This window comes from Saimiri boliviensis, chromosome 20 (genome assembly GCF_048565385.1).
Source record: "Saimiri boliviensis isolate mSaiBol1 chromosome 20, mSaiBol1.pri, whole genome shotgun sequence".
Classification (NCBI taxonomy): domain Eukaryota; kingdom Metazoa; phylum Chordata; class Mammalia; order Primates; family Cebidae; genus Saimiri; species Saimiri boliviensis.
In genome coordinates this window covers 21076452-21099237 of record NC_133468.1, presented here as the reverse complement: position 1 = coordinate 21099237, position 22786 = coordinate 21076452, and the positions used below count along the sequence as shown (strand labels likewise).

The 22786-nt window shown below is 35.4% G+C and overlaps 1 long non-coding RNA gene across 3 annotated transcripts in view; it reads left to right on the top strand.

Annotated features, from left to right (window-relative positions):
* Positions 1–22786, top strand: part of LOC141582492 (uncharacterized) — a 75161-nt gene that overhangs the window by 19809 nt on the left and 32566 nt on the right. For all 3 annotated transcript variants that reach the window (XR_012515346.1, XR_012515345.1, XR_012515347.1), the window contains exon 2: positions 11594–11746. This is a non-coding gene — a long non-coding RNA (uncharacterized LOC141582492). The remainder of the gene's footprint in view (positions 1–11593; positions 11747–22786) is intronic.

Sequence of the window (22786 nt, the reverse complement as noted above, 5' to 3'; positions counted from 1 at the left end):
TGAGAACAGACTAATACAAATGGAGTCTACTGGTCAAACAAATGTGGAGTTGGAGTCATCACCATATATTCCTTATGAAGAAATACTTGAAGGGAATAGAATAGTTATATGAATGCCTGTTGTATGCAAGAGAGTACAATATGTGGTGATGGCATCTAGAAATGACCAATCAAACCTGAATATTTACAATCTGAGTTATGGAATACAAAATAGTTATTTTCATGATGTTAAAAAATGCTTTGTATTTAGTAGCCTTGTGTCACAACAGGAAGGATGAAAGGACTATAAATTATTCTCAGAGTTTCTAATTTGGACCAAACATCAGGCTCTAAGTCTCAATTCCTTAGGTTGAATCCTGACTTGACTGCTTCCTATTGTTCTGTGTCTGGGCAACTGCATTTTTTGTTTGAGCCTCAGTTTACTGTTTTGTAAACTGAGAGTAATGGCAAAATTCTTACCTGGCTATCTACAGAAGAGAGGATAAGAGGAGTAGAGTGAATGAATAGATATTACATGAAATTCAAGTCCAATGTTTGGCACATAATATTAACTTAATAAATAGTAACCATTATATTCTACTCCACACAAAGAACTTTTCTATATAGAGGGCAAAAGTATTCTTTGTCCTCTATAAAAATTAAAAAAAAATTATTATAATTCTCAGTTTGAGGACATGTACTTGACCCTTATCATACTTGTCTGATTGTTGGAACTACCAGTAACAATCATTTGACTGCTCTGTGGGTACTGCTGGGCAGCTGTAGTTGTTAAACCTGCCTAGGTGATTCTAACGTACAGTTATGGTTGCAAACCACTGACCTAGAGGCTGCTGGAGGATGACAACATCTTTCTCTGCTCTGCGTCCTGACCTATCTCAGTAAGAATTCAAGTAAATGGCAAAATCGTCAAAGGGCAGGTGAAAGAAGGCACAAACTGGGGTGTTAAAGAAACTTGATAAATTCACATGGTGTCTTCCTAGGGCCCTGTTTGTACTGCATTTTCAGTCTATTTGTTGAGAGTTTCCAGCCAGCTGTGAATATTCAGTTTCTCTCACCCCTGGGATCCCAGGTCCCACTATCTCTTTGCAGAATCCAGTGACCCCAAGAGCTAAAATTACTCTTTAAAGTCATTGATAGGCACACCTTTGCATCATAAAATGTTAGTACATTTAATTGTCTCCCAGTATCCTGAAAAAAGCCTGTGTATTTCTGAAAATATCTGATGGACTTGAAGGAGTATCTGACAGGGAAGATTTTAGACTAAAGATCCCTCTGCTCTTTCACAAAGGATCTCCTTTCCCCCACTGTGATAGATAAATCTTCCTAAGCCATCCCTTTGATTATGTCATTGTCCAATGCAGAAACTTCCAGTGGCTCCCCACTACTGCAGGAAAACTTCTAACCCCTTGAAAATAGCTTTCAAGTCTCTTGACTGTCTGGACCAGTCATCATTTTTTTTTTTTTTTTTTTTTTTTTTTTTGAGACGGAGTTTCGCTCTTGTTACCCAGGCTGGAGTGCAATGGCGCGATCTCGGCTCACCGCAACCTCCGCCTCCTGAGTTCAGGCAATTCTCCTGCCTCAGCCTCCTGAGTAACTGGGATTACAGGCACACGCCACCATGCCCAGCTAATTTTTTAGATTTTTAGTAGAGACGGGGTTTCACCGTGTTGACCGGGATGGTCTCGATCTCCTGACCTCGTGATCCACCCGCCTCGGCCTCCCAAAGTGCTGGGATTACAGGCTTGAGCCACCGCGCCCGGCCAACATATTTATTTTTAATTCTTCATGGTATTTCTCCTTTTCAATCCATTTTCCAAAGATATCATGGTCTTGTGTGACCCCTTGTTTCAGGAGAGGTTTGTGTTTCTGGGCCATGAGAAAGGTGGCTTGCAAGATGCATCCTGTTCTGGTTTGGTTTTCCTATAGCCTAAGCCATTTAAAAAAATGTCTCTGGGTTTCTTGGGGAAGAGTAAATGGTTTGGCTCTTTGAAGAGCAGACAGCAATGAGGAGAATCCGCTGGCCCAGAAGGGGATGGAGGTTTGAGGAGGTCACTCTTCTGAGGGATGGCTGTGTGTTGTACAGACAGGTTACTGGAACCTTAAGAACACAGCTTCTGAGCTTGCTAGAGAAGGAAGCTTGACAAGTAAACTAGGGAATCTTGTGCATTAAAGGAGAGAAGCCTCTTTGTCCTCATTTTAAAGCAAACTTAAAACCTCTGCAAAACTGGGGCTAAGGGTAGCTTAAAAAATGACTGATAAATGAGATGTCTCGCGTGTTGGGAATTGAAAAAAGTTTTAGGTAGAAAATAAATGGATATTCTTTTTAAGGTTCAATGTTTGAATCAAAATTTGTATTTGCTAAACTTATTTTAGATCCAGTATCCTCGTGAAACCTGCTTTGGTGTATACAAGGGCATCATACCTGAGGGAAGGTGGTCTGACTCTGGGATCAAATGAGCCCAGTTTGAATTTTTAAATTGAGATATATATGTGTCTCAGAATCCTTATTTGCAAAAATGTGGCAAATAACATTTATTTCACTAGATTGTTGAGAGGGTTAGAAATAGTAAATGTACCCATGTGGCATGTAATGTATAGTCAGTAAATGCTATTATTATACCTATTTCTTCTTTACTGCTACCTGTAACACTTCTACCATGATCCAGGTAGCATTTGAGGATGCCAAATGCATCCAAAAGATTCCTAAAATTGTGTTGTCTACATCATTAGTTTGAATATTATTAATAATCTTTGATAGTAACCAGATGCTAAATAATAACATTTGATCATAATGATACTTGTTTAATTTATCACCTACTCTTAATAGTTATTTCCCAAGTGTCTCAGTGCTGTACCAGAAACATAAACTCTGAAGCAGGAGATTATGATTTGTACTTCTTGGTAATTCATTAATGATTAGTTTCTCACAAATAGTTGATACTCAGCAAATCCTTGGCACTTGGTGTTGCAAAACTATGGCTTTGGATAATTTAATAGAATGTTAGGGGACAAATATTTTCAATAAAATTTTGGCCATCTGGAATTAGAAAAAGTACTACATTTTAATCTATATTGCTTCTTTATTGCTTGAAGAACTATAATATACTCTCGGTCTGATGCAAGTGCTCTTCAGGCTTCATCATATCCAAAGCTGCTTAGGTTTATTTCTTACCAAGTAGGCTGAATGTTAAGGTAGATGCAACTATGAAAACCAGAGTGGGGGCAAGCAGACCAATGAAGAGAACCACTGTTTCTTTATCTTTTGTATACATTTGCAGAGTTTTGAATCCAGAGTATCAAGGCAGAAGTCATTATGCTGATCAATTTAATTAAATAGAGTATCAAGGCAGAAGTCATTATGTTCATCAATTTAATTAAATAGAATTTAATGTTTTTCAAGTAATATCATGGTATATTTCAGGAAAATATACCAAAGAATCAATTCTGTAGAATTCAGTTAGCTAGGGGTTAAATTCTACCCTAGTGACAGAAACTTTACAGCTGCTGTCTGAAACAGTAATTACTCTGGTCAACATTCTCCAGGAAACTCCAGCTGTCTCACAAAGCTTGCTTGGTCAGAAAGACTCCTTTTCTGTTAGGGGCATCAGCTGTAGAACAACCATGACGGTGCCAATGAAAGAATTGAAAAATGTTTTAGAAGTCATACATGTGACCTTTTTTTTTTTTGCTTGAACGTAAAATTCTGATAATATCTACTGTGCTTTTAGACAACCTTCCACTGAATTTTAAAGAAAGTACAAAAATGAGAATTTTTTCTTTGAAACAAAATTCTAAGAAATTAATACTAACAATGACCTTCAGTGCAGATCTCAACCCACCTGACAAACAAAGCTGAAGATAGTAGCAACATATCTCCTGTATGCTCCTAGATGTTGTCACCTCAATGTGACATCCTGTGCATAGGAGCTTAGTTCTAGACCTACGCAGAAATCACGAATGATTCATTTCGTTAGTGTAAATATTCAAGGGGAACATCATTCTTAGATATATTGTTCTTCGGAGATGACTTTTAGTTCATACAATTTCTTACCATTCCCCTTTTCTCCTGGTGGGGAAGATTTAGGAAGGAGGAACCAGGGACTAATGAATCTATAATCATGTGACAAAAAGGGATATATGAGGAAAAGAATGAGTGGTTGGTGTTCATGGAACTAATCAGAGTACAGTTAGAATCAAAACCCCATGTTACAGCACATAGTAGTGGAAAGTTTCCATAGAAAAATAGCACTAATTATTACCATCTCCCCATTTACCTAGAATAAAACTCCAACTTTTTAACCTGAGTTGATTTCTGTGGTCGATACCCAAACACCTTTTTAGCATTATCCTATGCCATACTTAGACATTGAGACCTTTTTTCATTCTCAAACTTACCAAGCCTGTACTTAACTTAGAGACTTTGAACTAGCAGTTTTTGGGTTTTCTTTCTCACATTGTTGTTCCCTCTGCCCATGTTGCCATCTCCTTGTTTTTGTATGGTTGATTCCTGCTTACAATTAAAATTTTATCTTAAATGCCTCATCTTCCAAGGGGTCTCGCTTGATCACCATACATAAGGTATCTGCCTTAGTTATCTATTGACACTTACAATTACTTCCCCCTTTTAAATGTACTTTATTAGCATCTTCCTTCACTTGAAGATAAGCTCCCACAGAAGCAACGGTCTGGTTAGTTTTATTCACTTTGATATCATCAGAAATAACAATGATGCCAGGTATCAATGGACACTTACTAAACTGGTCTTTGAAGAGATGAACTAATTTAAGAACAGAAGTTACCTTAGAGATTTTTAATCAAAGCATCCTTAAGTAGAAATCCATAGAGTATATAAATATTTTCATATGAATAATGTTTTTTTTTTTTCCCTGAAGATGAGCCATGGTTTTCAACAGAGTCTCAAAGGAGTCTCAGACCTATTGTTTCAAGTCTCAAGCTGAGTTTTCCAGAAGTGGTTCTGAGATGAGAAATTATGTAAAAGTGGTGTGTTAAGAGGTGTATTAGGAAAAACAGGTTGTCAAGTAGGAAGCAAGACTGGGAAGGGAAGAAGGAGGCCAAGCAAGAGTGTGACATCAAACCAAGTCCTACTGGGGAGCTTTAGAAACAAGTGGCCTCATTCAGAGCCTAGGGAGTTAAACATTTATACCTCCACATCCTTAGTCATTGGCTCATGGTTTCCCTGGGAAAGGGGAGGGTGTAATTCTGGCTCCTACAGTTTCCACAGAAAGCTGTATCAGGAAGCCTGTGGGTGGCCCTGCAATGAAGGGAGGTGAGTTCTAGCTATTAGCAGTAAAATTTCCTGAGATCTCATGTTCGTGTTCCTCAGATCTCATAATCATGGAATCATGATCTTCCGTGGTTCAGGGGATATGGGAACACTCACAGTATCTGCTATAGCTCCTTCAAAATAAAACAAATAGTTTAATAATTATCACTCAATCTATTCTAATTCTCTCATTTTGTAAACTGGGAAAATAAATTCTACTGAAGTGAGGTGGTTTTCTAATAATTCATTGGTAAAATTTGTTTGGATCAGATCCAAAGTTAAAAGATTAAAATCCTATTTTTGAAAATGCAGTAAGTAATATTATACACATATATACATACAGATATTTATTAAATGTAAGATTTCTTCCTGGAAGTTATGAAAATATATAAATATCAATAAATTACTACCCTGTCCTCAGTGATAATGTAGTACCGTAAAAGACAAAAGATTTATATCAACAAGGAGCACTATAAAATATAATCAAATAAGAAAGAATAAATTTTTACAGAGATTCAGAGCAGAGAGTAATCACATCTAGCTTAGGAACTCAAGGAAGATTTTACTGCAGTTGAGACCCTTAACCTCAATGTATCTTTCTTATAAAAAGAAAATAATGTTCATTCAGAGATATTTAAATGAGTGTCTACTATATTCTAGACAGAGTAATAAGCATTGAGAATATTGTGGTAAATGAAAAAGGCAAAGTTCCTACTCTTATCTAATAGATATGTATTTGGATAAAGACCAATGACTAGGAAGAATGACAAACAAGAGAATGTCAAATAGTAAGAACTATAAAGCAAGGATAAATGAAGAGAAGTGAAGAGAGGAAAGTTGGTGTTGGTTTAAATGTAATGATTAGGGAATATTCCCCTGCACTAAAAATTTGAATTGAGACCTGAAGAGTGAAAGGAACCAGAACCAGAGAGGAATGTGCGTAGGAGAAAAGGAATCCAAATATAAAGGGCAAGTTCAAAGACTGTGAGGCATAAACAAGCTTAGAATGGTCAAGAAATAAGACAGTGAGTTTGGATTTCAGTAGTTAAAGGGAACCTGGTGTGAGATTATTTTAGAGAGATTGGCAGAATCTTGTAGCGCAGAGTGAGGAGTTTGTCTTTTAAGCGCAGTGGTTAAACATGACATTGCTCATGTTTTCAAACCTCTGTGTACCAACTATTAGAAATTGGAATTAAAAATTTAAAAAATACTATTTAATTAGCATCAAAAATGTATTACTTATACATGTAACAAAATATGTACAAGATCTGCAGGTGGAAAACTAAAAAAAAAAAAAAAAAAAAAACTGATGAGAAAATCACAAATCTCGATAAATCCAGAGGTATTCCATTTTCATTTTCATAGACTGGAAGACTCAATGTTGTTAAGATGTTAGTTCTTCCCAATTTGATCTATGAATTCTATGGTATACTAATTAACATTTTAGCAAGATATTTTGAAGATATCAACAAACTGACTCTATAATGTATATACAAATGTAAAGGAAATAGAGTGACTGGCATAATGCTGAAGATGTAAAACAAAATTAGGGAACAGACACTATCCTACTTTAGGACCTACTATAAAGCTACAGTAATCACAACACCTTGTTATCAGTGAAAGTACAGACACATAGATCAATGTAATAAAATAGAGGACTCAGAAATAGATCCTCATACACATTAGGTTAACTTATCTTTAATAAAGCCCAAAAGCAATTTAATGGAACAATTGAATGTCAATATAAAAAATTTATATGTCATCACAGATATTACATGTTACATAAAAAACAATTTTAAATGACCTAGAAATTTAAATGTCAAATAAAAAAATATAAAACTTCTAGAAGAAACCATAGGAAAAAAATCTGTGTGGACTTGGGTTTGATGATGACTTTTAGATACAGCTCCAAAAGCATAATTCATAAAAGAAAAAAGATTATAAATTGAACTTTATTAAAATAAAAAACTTTAACTCTACAGAAGACACAGAAGATCTTTGGTTTCTAATACTAGCCTCCAATAAATAAATACTGATATTTTTGAATAAAAGCCTCTTCCAGGGATGGGGTAAGGTATATACAAACTGAGCCTAAAGCATATTGTAGTGCCAGAAAGTAAGAAAGTGCTGGACACACACACACAAATGAAATCAAATGTCCTACACAGTGTTGGAGTATGCCAAAAGGCATAGAAGCCAACTGACAGAGCTTCTAATGGCCAAAGCTGGAACAATTTGAGGGAAAAAAGAAATAATATATTGTTAGATTATAACACAACATGAAAAATAAACATCAGTTAACCTGTACTTATATAAATGATTACATAAGTGAATGAATGGAAAATGAGAGACATATTCCCTTTGCAGGTAAATTCCAAATAATTTCTGTAGGTACTCCACACTCAAGTCAGGGGTTGGTGGAGAATTATGCTCCAACCTTAGTATTGGCCGTGCATGATAACTTCCTTTCAAAGAGTGCAGTATGCAAAGGAGGAAACAGAGTACAATGAAAATGAGTAAACCTGACAGACACTGCGTCAGCCACGTAATCACAGTTTAGACTCAAAGTGATACCATGTTGGTTTCATGAATCCTTGCTATGATGTGATGACAGTGGAACCTGACCTCTGTGGGCTTTCCCCACAAATCCCAAAATCCCAGCTTAATCATATGAAGAAGAAGAAGAAAATAAATCCACCAATTCAGGGCTATTCTACAAAATGTCTATCCAATACTCCTCAAAACTCTCAAAGTCATCACAAGCAAACGGACAAGCTTGAGATAAACATAACAACTAAGTGTAATGAGGTATCCTGGAATCAAAAAGAAATTACATGAACTGTAAAGAAATCTGAATGAAATGTGAACTTTTGGTAATAATGTATCAACAATGGTTTAGCAATTATGACAGATGTACCATATTAACATAAGATGCTAATGATAGGGGAAACTGGGTGTGGGGAGTGGGGCAACTCTTTTTACTATCTGCATAACTCCTCTATAAACCCAAAACTCTTCCAGGACAATGTTTACAAAAAAATTCTGTGGCATTATAACCAAAAATAGGAAATAAAAGTCCATCTGAAGTAAAATGGATATGCAAATTTAGGTCCATGCTTATGATGGAATACTACAATGCATTAAAAATAACACACTTCTGATGCACACAACAACACAGATAAATTTCAAAATATTTTGTTGAGGATAGAAGCCAGAATCAAAAGAGTGCATTCTCCATGATTTCATTTATATGAAATTCAAGAATAGGCAAAGCTAATTCATGTGAAACTCATCAAAATGATAATTGCCTTTGAGAGGTAGGGATTGAAAGAAGGCATGAGAGAAATTTCTGGAGTGTTGGAAATGTCTTGTATCTCAATTTTGGTAGTAGTTGATGAAGTATATATTTATCAAAACTTGTTGAATTGTAATTTTACAATCTGTTCCTTTCATGGTATGCAAATTTTATTTTAAAAATGCCGACATTAAAATTTTATAAAAATACTTGGGCTACTGGGAAGAGAATGAGTTTCAGGGAGCAAGGATACTACCAAGGAGATCATTTAGAAAGTTACTGCAGAAGTCTAAAGAAGAAATGTTGGTGACTTTTTAATCATGCTAGAACAGAGAATGAGAGAAATGTATGTTTTCAGATATATTTTAGAGCTGGAGGCAACCAGGATATGCTGTTTTAGTAGATACAAAAAGTAGAAATTCTTATAGAAAGAACCCTGAACTTAATTGACAGATCCAAATATGAGTTTCAGCTTTGCTGTTTTTTACAATTTTGTGATCATTCACAAATAGCTTAATCTATCTGTGCCTTTAATATCTCATTTTTAAGTAAGCTGATTAGACTCATTATACCTAGCTTACAGGCTACAGAATGTGTATGTGGAAACAGTTTGCACATTGCAATATATTGCATATATTAAACTTACTAAATATGTTATGTAAGGAATATGTAGTACTGGTAAATGTATCATGGGTTATGTAATTATCAACCACAAAAAGATAAACTATTCTGACTTAATAAACAGCTCTATTTCTTTTCAGGGATATCACAACTAAAATTCTCAAATATGGGCATTAAGAATCTGAGACTACAGATCAGAAAAAAAAATGTTGTGTACATGGGAAGCGATCAAAGTTACAATACTGAGAACGTTTTGTTATTCAGTATCTAGTATAAGAGTTCAAAATTCCATCCACAGATCTTACTGAAACATGATGACACCTCAAACAATCTCAGTTTGGTTTATATCTGCTTGCAAATTAGCATGGAAAGCATGGTTATGTCTTCAGAATGACTTAACCAAGGCTATGCCACTCTAACACTATGCTCAAAACTCTCATGATAAGTCCAAGAGAACAGCTAATCAAACATTAGTCTACTAAGGTTTCCTAAACAACTTACTTACACATGGCTAGAAAAATGGATTGCACAGTTGAGAAAAAAAAAATGCTGCAGCAACTTCACCTTACTGAAACTTTCCCTTTCAAAAAATACTACACACACACAGACATACATACACACACTGGTAACTAATTTTTTGGAAAATAAACAAAGGACCATCACAGCCATGAGGCAAAGGAAATGAACACTCTTTAGAATCTTTGAGTACTATTATCTTCCAGAATATGTTTGCTGATGATAACATTGCAAATAGTGATGTGATTTGAAAAAATGTGTTCCAGTTCTTAGGAAAGCTCCTTGGGATAGCATCCTTGTCCTGTTCTCATTCTAAACTGAGAATTGTTCAATTATCGTTGTACAAAAACCTGATTGGGTGGGTATTCAAAAGTATGTATTTATTTCTTTATTTGCAGAACACAGAACATGATCAAGACATAGAAGGTGTTAAACAAACCTGATTGCATTAACTGAAAAATAGCACTGAAGTTTCTGATTTTATAATGTCCTATTATATCCTCAACTCAAGACATGTTCATGATTAGCTCAGTGGGTGACCAATAAGCATCAATATTCTTGGTCATTTCTCCTTTTCTAATTTGACTCCACTGTCTGCATATCTAGAATGCAATCAATTTGTCTAGTTAGGCTTAAGTAGAAGAAATGAATCCCTTCTTCTCACAATTATATTCCAGTATGTTGACCTGACACTTTGAGAAAAGGTGAAACTGAGTAATTCATTTAATAATATTTATTAAGTATTTAATATGAGCCAAGTAATGGAAATGTTGACTGGTATCTTAACTAATTTTGTATAAATACTTAACATCTAAAATTCATTGTAAATTGGGCCTCACCAAATCTAACAGACTTTTATAGCTGGAAAGAGCTCTGCTGGCATGTGGCCAGATTCAGGATTTCTAATTCCTTGAATGCCGTCTCATCAGCAACCACCATGATAGATTAGAAACAGAGTAATGCACAGAAAACAAGCCAGCCAAATGCATTTTCTTTATTACTAGCTAGGCTTTAACTCTCAGTCCTACCCATTTGCTCTCTCAGCCTTGTATAGCACATGTGTGCCTCTAGAATTTCTAAAATCAGGCTGAGTTATCAAATCTAGCCTAGAAGATGGTTGAAGCATCAAAGTATAAAAGTTGTTATATGGAATTCATATCTGCCTATATTCTGAGTGCCTAGTGCTGAAGCTGAGCTTAAGTTTTGTTGGGGGAAGACATGAAGGTAGGCTGCTTAATGCTTCTTTTCTTTAGAATCCCATTTTAGTAGTCCATGAGAGTGGCGACAGGGAGTAGGGATCTGAGAGGAAGTCCTGATCTCCATGGAATGATTAGATGAAGTCACTAAGATTCAAGAGTCATTTATTGTAATTATTTCACTCAATAGATATAAACAATGAATTTCAGGGAAGGGCAATGTTTGCTGAAGTTCATTGTATTAGTCCTTTCTCAAGCTGCTAGTAAAGAAATACCCGAGACTGGGTAATTTATTAAGGAAAGAGGTTTAATTGACTCACAGTTCAGTATGGCTGGGGAGGGCTCAGGAACCTTGTAATTGTGATGGAAAGGGAAGTCAACATGCCCTTCTTCACAAGATGGCAGGAAGGAGAAGAATGAATGCTCAGTGAAGGGAAAAGCCCCTTCTAAAATCATCAGATCTTGTGAGAACTAACTTATTATCATGAGAACAAGATGGGGGAACCACCCCTCCATGATTCAATTATCTTCTCTTGGTCCCTTCCATGACATATGGGGATTATGGGAACTATAATTTAAGATTGAGATTTGGGTGGGAACGAACACAGCCAAGCCATATCAGTCATATATCTAACTTGTAGGAAATTTTCTAAAGTTGTTCCATTTTCCTATTGTACCACAGACCACAGTGTGATTGGAAGGAATTAACAGACTCTCTGATTGTTGGATGATGAAATTTGGTGCAGCCCCTTTAAAAGGAAATATACTTGATTCTTCAGAGGGCAGAATCTGGACTACTGAGAGTGAATATCTGCATATTACCCATGACAAAAAGGTAATACAACTGAAAAACATTCATTCTTATGATTTTTAAATCATACTACGTTTCCAAATGTTCTGTGGATCTTACTCTTAAAAGTTTTCTATGTAAGAATATGTAAAGAGAAATACCTAGAGTGATCTACAATAAAATATTTTCAGAGATCTCTGGGCAGTACAATTTTTGGTCATCACTTACTTATTGAACAATAACGTTGATTCCAGGACCATTTTCAGCAACATGTTTATTACCTGTATTAGGTATAAGATAAATATATGAATTTACAACATTATGCCTATAGACATATGTGTTTGTGTATAATACAGTGCCTGGCATATAGTAGGTGTTTAATGCATTTTAGAATATTTTATATGTAATTATGCAGATATACAAACATTTATGCATATATAAAAACCACTATATAGAATTGATTGTACTGCTTTCAGAGTTTTGGATTTTATGAAAATCTTAAATCTTTTATTTAGTTTTATGTATACACCAAAAGATATATCAAAATGAATGGTTTTAAAAAGAAAACAAGGCTGCAAATGAAAAGTAAGGCAGGACTGCTGCTCTTCCAAGTATAGCTCACCAAAGCAAAAATCACTAAAGTAATTACAGCCTTGATTATGGTCTTTAAACTGTCAAAATATTCAATTCCATATACTCTCTATTTTCTCCTGTTTGTGGGTTGCCAAAGATAGAGGGAAAAGGACAGAAATATACATACTGCTCAATATAGCTGTTCTTAGATGATTCTCTCAGGTGGTTAATCACTGGGATTAGAGAGCAGCCACTGTGAGAACTTGATCTTTTTCCTTGATTCTTAGTCTTACATCACCAGGTATTTTCTAAAATCAGCCTGAGCACATCCATAAATTAAGTATCAAAGCTTGTCTTTGAGGAAAGAATACTCACAGGTATCTATCCTGACAGTAGGAGTTGCGCTTTGTGTGCTAAGTGAGGCGGTGACTCGAAAAATACATTTGTTTCCACCCACACCTTCTCCCACTGACAAATGCTGTGCCTCTTAGGGCCAAAATTCTAGAATTATACTCCAACAAATAGATTTACTAAAAAAATAAAAGTTAAAGAAAAAGAAATAAGAAAAAATTAAAAGGAAAAAAAGAACTATCAAAGTTATAACACCTGCCTAAAATTGATTATCTAATTGTTCCCCTACCCTCAAAACAGTACTTGCTAAAGCAGTCGAGTGTTGCTGTCTCAAACTGGGCACACATCTAAATGGGCCCATAGTTAAACACATCTGGTCATAGGACTGGTAGGCTTGCTGGAACTAAATTAAACATCTCTTCTTTTATAACTCCAAATGCTCAGCTGGTTAAGAATACCACCTACTTTCTGCCACCCCAATCTGGAGCACCATATCAAGAAGTTTTTCTAGGCTTTCAACACATAACTAACTAGATACTTGAGTTGGTATTAAGCATCATCGTGTTTTATTTGTGTTTCTTAGAGACAGGATCTCACTATGTTGCCCTGGCTGGTATGCCATGGATATTCATAGGCACCTGCAACTCTTGGGCTCAAGCAATCCTCCTGTCTAAGCCTCCTGAGTAGCTGGGACTACAGGCAGGCTCCACTGTGCCCAGGTCAACATTTGTTTTTTAATAAACATTTTTAAGTCTGTGATGGAGCCGTGGGGAGGTAGTGAGGGAACGAAGGCTGGGGACAGGTACTACCAAATATATACAACTTATTTCTTCTTCCCTTATGTATCTTATCATTGAGTTAGTTTATTATTTGTCAGTCATATTATTAATTTATATATCCATGATTTTGTATAGAACACCTTTACATGTACATAAAAATACAGAACCTGAGAATATTTATTAGTATATGATTGAAAGAAGGCTGAATAATTGATACTAGGTTTCAGAAGAAAAACGGACAACTGAAAGACTAAGAGGTAATACTGAAACCATCTGACTAAAAAGAAATAGTCACTGAGTGCATATGTATGAGGAACTATGCGAGTCACTTTCTGAGATTTTCTCCATTATTTCCTTTTCTGATTTGCTTATCTGTAACTGTTACCTGATTTAGAAGCTTGGATATTTTTGAGATCAGTGCCAACCTGAATCACAGTTTTCAGAATGGAAGTACCGTCAGAGGGCTTCCAGGGAAAGAACCACAAAGTCATTTAAAAAGGAAGATCTATTTGCTAGCCTTTTTCCATTTTTGAAGCATCAGGAATGACGGCTCTGGGTTAGCTCTCAATAAAGTAGGTTCAATCTGTAATATACATGTACTCAGAAATTCAAAGTACTTTACCATATCATAAACTATTTTCACATAGTTACAGTATTTCTGTTTGCATTTTTTAAGGAAGCAAAACAAGTAGCAAGGGGGAGAGAAATTATGTCATATCACAAAATAAACTAGGCACTCAGGTTTCTGTTTGATTGTCCAGGTTTCTGCTTCATTGGGGAAGGAATTCTAAGTGTGATTATGAAAACCTCAAAATAATTTCTGTGTGTAAAACACGAGTTAACTGAAATAATAATAGAACATAATAAAACATTGTTGAATCTTTAATATATGTGCCAGGCATATATGAAAAGCATTTCATGTTTATATAATTTTACAATCAGTTTGTGCCAATGATTAGGGCTAGCCTTCAAATATTTCCAAATCTCCTCCAATGCATATGATCGGATTATGTATTTCTGTCCCCTTCACGTTGAGTGAGGCTATATGACTTTCATTGGCCCCCAGAATATAAGCAGTTAAAACCAAGTCAGGGCACAATTAACTACTCACACTTTCCCTCTGCCCTAGTGATCAAGAAAATCTTAAGTGGTGGCTGCCCTATCAGCAAAAGTTCCTGGGTGAGAAGGAATCATGTAAACCCCACAACTGACCCACTAAGGACATACAGCAAAAGTGAGGAGGAAAATCAAACAAGACTGTGTATTGTATCAGAGGGTACAATTTTGAAAATTGTCACTGCAGCATAATCTGTGCTGCCCCCTCCTAACTGACAGCTTATCAATTAGATATTATCTTCATTTACTGATGAGAAGTTGAAAGCTCAAATAAAACTTGTAATATCTTCTAATATGTTTTAGGTCAAAGAGTCAATAAAAGACAGAACTGTAATTTGAACTCAATTCTTTCTGACTTTAGAGTCCAGCTTATCACCACTAAACCTTATTTCACTAACTTTATTGCTTGCAATAAGTTCACTTTTATGTGATCTTCTTTAGATTTAGTGGTTCTAAGAAAGACTTATTTTTGATACTGATTCTTTGGGATATATTTTTAAAGCTAAGCTGAAATAATAAAATATATCTTCTATAGCACTTTATGATTTACAAAACATTTTCACATATATTATTAAGTCATTGTATCCTCACAATAAAACTGTGACTTAGGCAGGGAAGGTATATTATCCCATTGTTACAGCTGAAGAAAATCTAGGTACAGAAAAATCAATAACTAATTGATATTCCAAGGTCATATAGCTAGGCAATGACAAACTCTGGAACTAGGATCCCATTCTTGAGAATTATACTCCAGTAATAGCAGCAGGAGGGATATCTGTAGAGGCTGATTCCTGGCACAATAGAGAGAAGCCAGTTGTTAAACTCAGCTCTGCAATTTGCCATTTTATTTTGTCATCAGGATCACCGATAACATTTCAAATCACCCTTTATCATAATCAGTTGTAAAAATAACATTGATTAATATTTCTATCAAATAATAGAACATTTCAAGTTTAGATTGTAAAATGATAACAAGAAAGTAACCTAAACCACCTCCTAAACCCATAGGCATGTACTTTACAAATACAGCTTATTTCTGATCCTTTAACTATCACTTGTGGCAGGGCACAATGGCTCGTGCGTATAATCACAGCACTTTGCCAGGCCAAGATGGGAGGATTGCTTGAGCCCAGGAGTTAGAGACCAGCCTAGGCAACATAGTGAAACCCCATGTAGAAAAGGAAAAATAGCTGGATGTGGTGGCATGCACCTGTGATCTCAGCTATGTGGGAGACTGAGGTGGGAGGATCACCTGAGCCCAGGAGGTCAAGACTGCAATGAGCCATGATCACATCACTGCATTCCAGCCTAGGCAACAGAGCAAGACTGTGTCAATGACAAACAAACAAGTATCACTTGAAAATTTCTAAAATATATAGATTATCAAGAAGAAAAACTTTATATTGTCCGGAAAACTTGTTGGATGTATGTGTAAAAGGAACATGCCAGTAATATGGCAATGTGAAGTTGCTACCATATGACCAAATTATTTATTTTAACTTTAAAAAGGCCATTTGCTTCCCACTGATAATAATTTTAAAGATTTATTTCAATGAAGGGTTATTCATCACTAATTAAGACTATATTTGATTAAATGTTTTTTATAACTTCATTTTATTTTTATGTGCATAAAACTATTTTTTGGAGCCTATAGTTATTAAATGTGGTATAATAAAAATTCTGAAGGTGTCACTTGAATATAGGTCAATTTCAGCATGAGGGTGCTTCCATTTTTATAGAATGTTGACAGAAACATTTTTGTAAATGTTATCTGGAAGGGAAATGAGAGGGTTTGGGTTTTTTTTTTTTTTCTGGAGGGGGTGGAATATTTTATGGAACAAACTTCTTTTGTCATCTGAAGCCACCATCAGATTAGCTTCAGAGGCAGAAAAAACTTAGGACTGAGGCATACATTTTTCAATTCTCTTGAATAAGAAAGTTTGTATCCACAGTTTAAGCGTCAGACGCACTGCTGTTTCTGATTTTAGCGTATCTCTGATGAAGGGAGTAAAGAAATTCTGGTAAATGCATTGAACTCATATGTTGCATGGTTTTCCTTGATATCTTTAAATTTGCAAAAGTATTAGTAGGCGTGGCTTTTGACCTTGCTCTTGACCCATTTTTAAATGACATTTATAATTCTCATGTTTATTCTTAAATAAATATGTTTGTATCTATATCTATATAGTTACAGGCATATTTAATTTGTATGCACATCTACACCTGTATCTATGTGTAGCCCTATACACAACTTACGTATACAGATATACACAGATACATACATATATACATAATTGTGTATATAAATACATATATACATAGATGTATATATAGATACATTTAGATCTCTAGATATAGACTATGTCTTTACATATACAGACATAGGTATACACACATAAATACATATATGCCTATAGAGATGTAGAAGGATGTAATATGTATATGTGAAACACTGCAAGCAAATATCTTGAATTAAATAACTTCCAACCCTCAAATCCTACCTCAAATGTTAAATTCCCTAAAGAGCCTCTTCTCTAAATGAAAATTGTTGCTGTCTCCTTTGAGCCTCTTAACAGTACTCTTAACAGGAAACTTTTTTCAATCAACCTTGGAAAAATATTAATGAGAGCTCACAAGTGTTAGTGTGCCAACAGCACCTAATTCAATCAATCTCCAGCTCAAATCTGAGAAGCAACTATGTTATTCTCTTCATGTTGAAGGAAGAGAAAATCTAAGACAATGGAGTTGAGTGACTTTCCCAGTATCAAATGTAAAAAAAAAAAAAAAAAAAAAAAGTGCAGAGGACTCTGAATTAAAGTCTGTAATGCCTCATGGATTGTTTAGTCTCATTAATTAATTAATTCACAATATTTATTGAGGCTTACTAAAGGCTGTACTATGTTCTAGGCAGTGTGGTAGGCTGAGGCTTCAGTGGTAAGAGTATATACACGCAGCAGGTATTCTAACAGGAAGCCAACACCAGAAGCATCTGACAGGCAGAAACTGACACAGTTATTAATTAAAGGATCACTTAGTCTATCTTTGGGGCAACTTCAGCAGCTAAAAAGTGAAACAGGAAATGTTAGAAAGACGAGTTACAGAGGATGTGTGCCCAAATCTTCAAATAAACTCCAACCAATAGTTCTGGCTAACCATGAACTATGCATGTGTGGAACAGAATCCAAGATTACTAGCTAGGATAAATGAACTGAACAGAGTTCTCAGAGATAGGAAACAGTATATAGAGTTTGAGTTTAGTGGCCTAACTTTAAATATTAAACATTCTTGAGAAGACCAGAATACAATCCACAGTATCTGTAACAAAGTATTGACAGTATTTGGAATACAATCCAAAGTACAATGTATAAAGAAACTGAAAAATATTTCCCATACTCAATACAAAAGACAATCAATGGAGATGAGCCAGAATTTGGAATTGGCAAACACTTTAAAGTAGCCATTGTAACTACAGGTGTAAATGAAAGTAAGATCATAAACAATAAAAAGCCTCAAAAGGCTGAGGTAGGAGGATTGCCTGAGCTCAGGAGATTGAGACTGCAGTGAACCATGATCGCACAACTGTGCTCCAGCCTGGCCGGCAGGAAAAATAGACACTACAGAAAGAATCAAGTGGAAATTAGAGGACCAAAAAACACAATGTCTGAAGTGCAAAACTCACTTGACATGTTTAACAGAAGTTTTGAGATGACACAAGGTGACAGTTAAGACAGATTCATAGTTACAGTCAATCTGAAATACAGAAGGAAAAAAAATGGAAAACTGACGAGCAGGAACTCAGATTTGTGGAGAGACACCAAGTGGTCTAAGCTGTATAGCTGAAGGCCTAGAGGGAGATCAGAAACAAAATGGGGCAGAAAAAATATTTCTTATATTTGATGAAAGGCATAAATTGTTTCAGAAAACTCAGCAAAATCTACGAAGTATAAATGCAAAGAAAACTACATTTGGTTTACCATAGTTATGGAAATACAAAGATGAGAAAAATCTTTAAAGTAGCTAGAGAAATCTGACACATTATATAAAAGAGAACAATGATATAAATTATTGCTGAAGAACTATCAGAAACAATGGTGTTAAGAAGACAGGGGAACAATATATTTGAGGTTCTGAGAGAAGGATAAATCTGTTAACAAGAAAATTACACATATAGGCTGGGCACCTTGGCTTACATCTGTAATCCCAGCACTTTGGGAGGCCGAGGTGGGCGAATCACCTAAGGTCAGGAGTTTGAGATCAGCCTGGCCAACATGGTGAGACGCTATCTCTACTAAAAATATGAAAATTAGCTGGGCGTGGTGGTGCACGTCTGTAGTTCCAGGTACTCTGGAGGCTGAGGGGAGAGAATCACTTGAGCCCTGAGCTGGCGGCTAGGCGAGGGGGTGGGGGTGGAGATTGCAGTGAGCTGACATCGTGCTGCTGCACTTTAGCCTGGGTGACAGAGTGAAACTCAGTCTTAGTCTAAAAAAAAGGAGCAATAGACTGGAAAATATTGGCCAAACGTTTATCTGGCAAAATGCATATCCTGAATGCTGAAAGAAATTCTAAATATTAGTAATAAGAAGATAAGCAATCTAATTAAAAATAGGAAAGGGTATGAACATAAGAATTGCCAGAAGCACAAAATGAGGGCTGAACATGATTAGTTATCAGAGAAATGTAAATTAAACTACCATGAGATATTACTACATACCCACCAGAATGGCTAAAGTTAAAAAAGTTTGACAACTTCAAATATTGCTGACAATGTGAATCAACTAGAACTCACAGATTTTTGGTATGAGAATAAAATATCACAACCACTTTGAAAAAAATATTGGATAATTTTAAATAAAACTAAACAATCATCCATCAATTCTGTTTCTAGTATTTACTCAAGATAAATTATAATATTTTTCACAAAAGGACTTGTACAAGAATATTTACAGCATTTTTATTCACAATAGAAAAGGACTGAAAATCTAGGTATCCAACAATAAGACAATGATTTAAACACACACACACACACACACACACACACACACACACACATACTGTATGCATGTACATATAATGGGATACTATATAACACTAAAAAGAAAGGAACTAATGACACCCAAAAACATGTATGAATCTCAAAAATAATATGTACATAAAAATGCCTTACTCAGAAGGGTACATATTGAATGATTTCATATATATGAAATTTTTAAGCAGGCAAAATTAATTTCTATGAAATGTAATCAGAAAGGGGACTGCCTCTGGGGGTGTCAGAATGGGATTAAGGAGCATGAAGTTTTCTGAACTGATGGAAATGCTTTATATTTTGTTATGATTTGAATTCCATGGGTGTATTTATTTGCTAAAACTTACTGAATGGCACAGTTTAAGGTGAGTGTTATTTTAGGAAGGTGACTTCTCCATTATCACAGAAAGGAAAGAGAAAATTGAGCTGTTTTCTCTTTATACAACAATGTTCAGGGATTGAGTTTCATTATCTTTCATTCCTCATGATCACCAGCAAACTGCTCTCAGAAATTTTCTTCTTAGCAAATGTCAGATAAATAGATAGGTTTCTGTATCTTCTTTTCCTGTTTTGTTCTGTGTTCAACATTTATATAAACTACAATAATAGTGAATTAATTGATGCCATTGTCAATTATTTTCATAGGCACATATTGTGAATAGTGCTGCAGTAAAAATATGTGTGCATGTATCTTTATAATAGAATGATTTATAATCCTTTGGCTATATACCCAGTAATGAATTGCTGGGTCAAATGGAATTTCTATTTCTAGATCCTTGAGGAATCGCCACATTGTCTTCCACAGTGGTTCAACTAATTTGGAACCAACCTAAATGCCCATCAATGATACACTGGATAAAGAAAATGTGTCACATATACACCATGAAATACTATGCAGCCATTAAAAAGGATGAGTTCACGCCCTTTGCAGGGACATGGCTGAAGCTGGAAACCATCATTCTCAGCAAACTGATACAAGAACAAAAAACCCAACATCACATGTTCTCACTCATAAGTGGGTGTTGAACAATGAGAACACATGGACACAGGGAGGGGAACATCATACCAGGGCCTTTCGGGGGGTGGGAAGCTAGGTGAGGGACAGGAGGGGGTGGGGGTATTGGGGAGGGATAGCATCAGGAGAAGTACCTTATGTAGATGATGGGGTGATGGATGCAGTGAACCACCATGGCACATGTATACCTGTGTAACAAATCTGCATGTTCTACACATGTACCTCAGAACTTAAAGTATAATAAATAAATTTTTAAAAATAGGCACATATTAGTTTTAGTTCTCACCACATGTGGTAGTTCGTGTGACACACTAACAAATATTTAGCTTTAAAAAGGTAAGGTCAATAGCTTACACTTTCTACCTGCCCATATTAAGAGTTGTGCTGCTAAGTCACATGGTTTAAATGATTGTCTGAGAGTTTCACTGATGTAATTTTCACCTGTTAATTAACATCATTTAAGTCTGGTCTGCAAGTCATCAGTTTTAGTGACTCTATAAATCCTAATGGTTTTGTGAAAAAATTTGGACTTGTTATTTCTTGAAGCAACTTTTTTAACATCAGTAAATTGGAGGTAGAAATATCTATTAGAAAAAAATAATAAATATTGGCAAAAGTGTGGGGAAGAAGGAATCCTACTTCACAGTTGGTGGAAATGTAAATTGGTACAGCCATTATGGAAAACAGTAAGGAGGCTCCTAAAAAAATAAAATGGAGCTACCATATCACGCAGTAATCCCTCTTCTGAGTATATACCCAGATAAATACAAATCACGACTGTGTAAAGATACCTGCACTCCTGTGTTCATTACAACATTTTTCACAATAGCCAATATATGGAAATAGCCTAAGTGCCCATCTATGATCAAATGGATACACACACACACACACACACACACACACACACCCATGCACACATATGCAATGTAACATTAGTCAATTATTCAGCCTTAAGAAAGAAGGAGTTTCTACCATTCGGGTCCATCCAGGTTCTTTGAATGGACCCGGAGAACATTTTACCAAATGAAATAAGCCAGGTACAGAAAAAATACTGCAAATACAAAGAGAGAGTAAGACAGTGGTTATCATGGGTGGGGTGTGGGTGGGAGAGGGCGTATGTAAATCAAAGAATACAAAATAGCAGATATGGAAGATGAACAAGTTTAAATATCTAACATATAACATGAAGAATAAAGTTAGTCAAATTGTATTTTGTTAGGAATTTTCATTAAATAAGTAGATTTTTAGCTGGTCTGCCACAAAATGTAGCTATGTGAGATGTGGAACATATTAACCTACTTAACTATAGTAATCATTTACTATTTATATGTATCCTATAACATCATATCATCATGTTTCAAACCTCAAATATACAGAATAAAATTTGTCCAATTTTTTAAAAGCCTACTCACTAACAGAAGTCAAAAGAGGAAGAAAATATCTGTGGACCAAGCTCCTTGCTTTAAATTCCCCTGACTGACGCCCTCTCTCTTGGGAAGTTGTCCAGGAAAGATAAGTCATTGCAGCCCTCATCAGGAAAGCTGTTTGGGTTGGAACATGATTTTCCTGGTTTCCATCAAACTCTCCCAAAAATGAAGTGAATATACCTATTCATATATATATGAATATACATATATATATGATACACACACAAGAAGCTGCAAACCTCCACTCTAAATATTAATTTGTTCTTACATTCAACACAACAATAACTCTGACTGTATAATCTAATTTGTGGTCCTACTCTAACTGATAAATCTTGTCCTCAGGTTCTTCACCTATAAAATGTAAAGCTTTTCTTTTGTGTTTGATTTTTTTTATGTGTTTGACCTCTCTGGGATCATTGTTTTATTCATTTAGCCTTATTTCTACTCCAATTTTCAGAAATCATGCTTGGGGGTCACTCTTGCTACAGTTTTACTTAGAAATAGGGAGAGAAGACATTCTTCATACTGCAAATTTAGCACATTCACATGGCAAATTAAAATCAAATTAGGGCTAGAAAATTTTCACAGGTGAAACAAATTCATCCAGTGTTAGCTGAGACATTATCTTCTCATTCTGAGGTTTCTGAAACTCTGTATGTGTGTGTGTGTTTGTATATGTGTATGTGTGTATAAGTGTTTTCTTATAGTAAAGTTAACTAAGCTATAACTTTCATGAAACTTTGTCATTGGGTCAATTTCTCTTTCTTCTTTAACATTTTTCTTGAAACAATGTTACAGGCC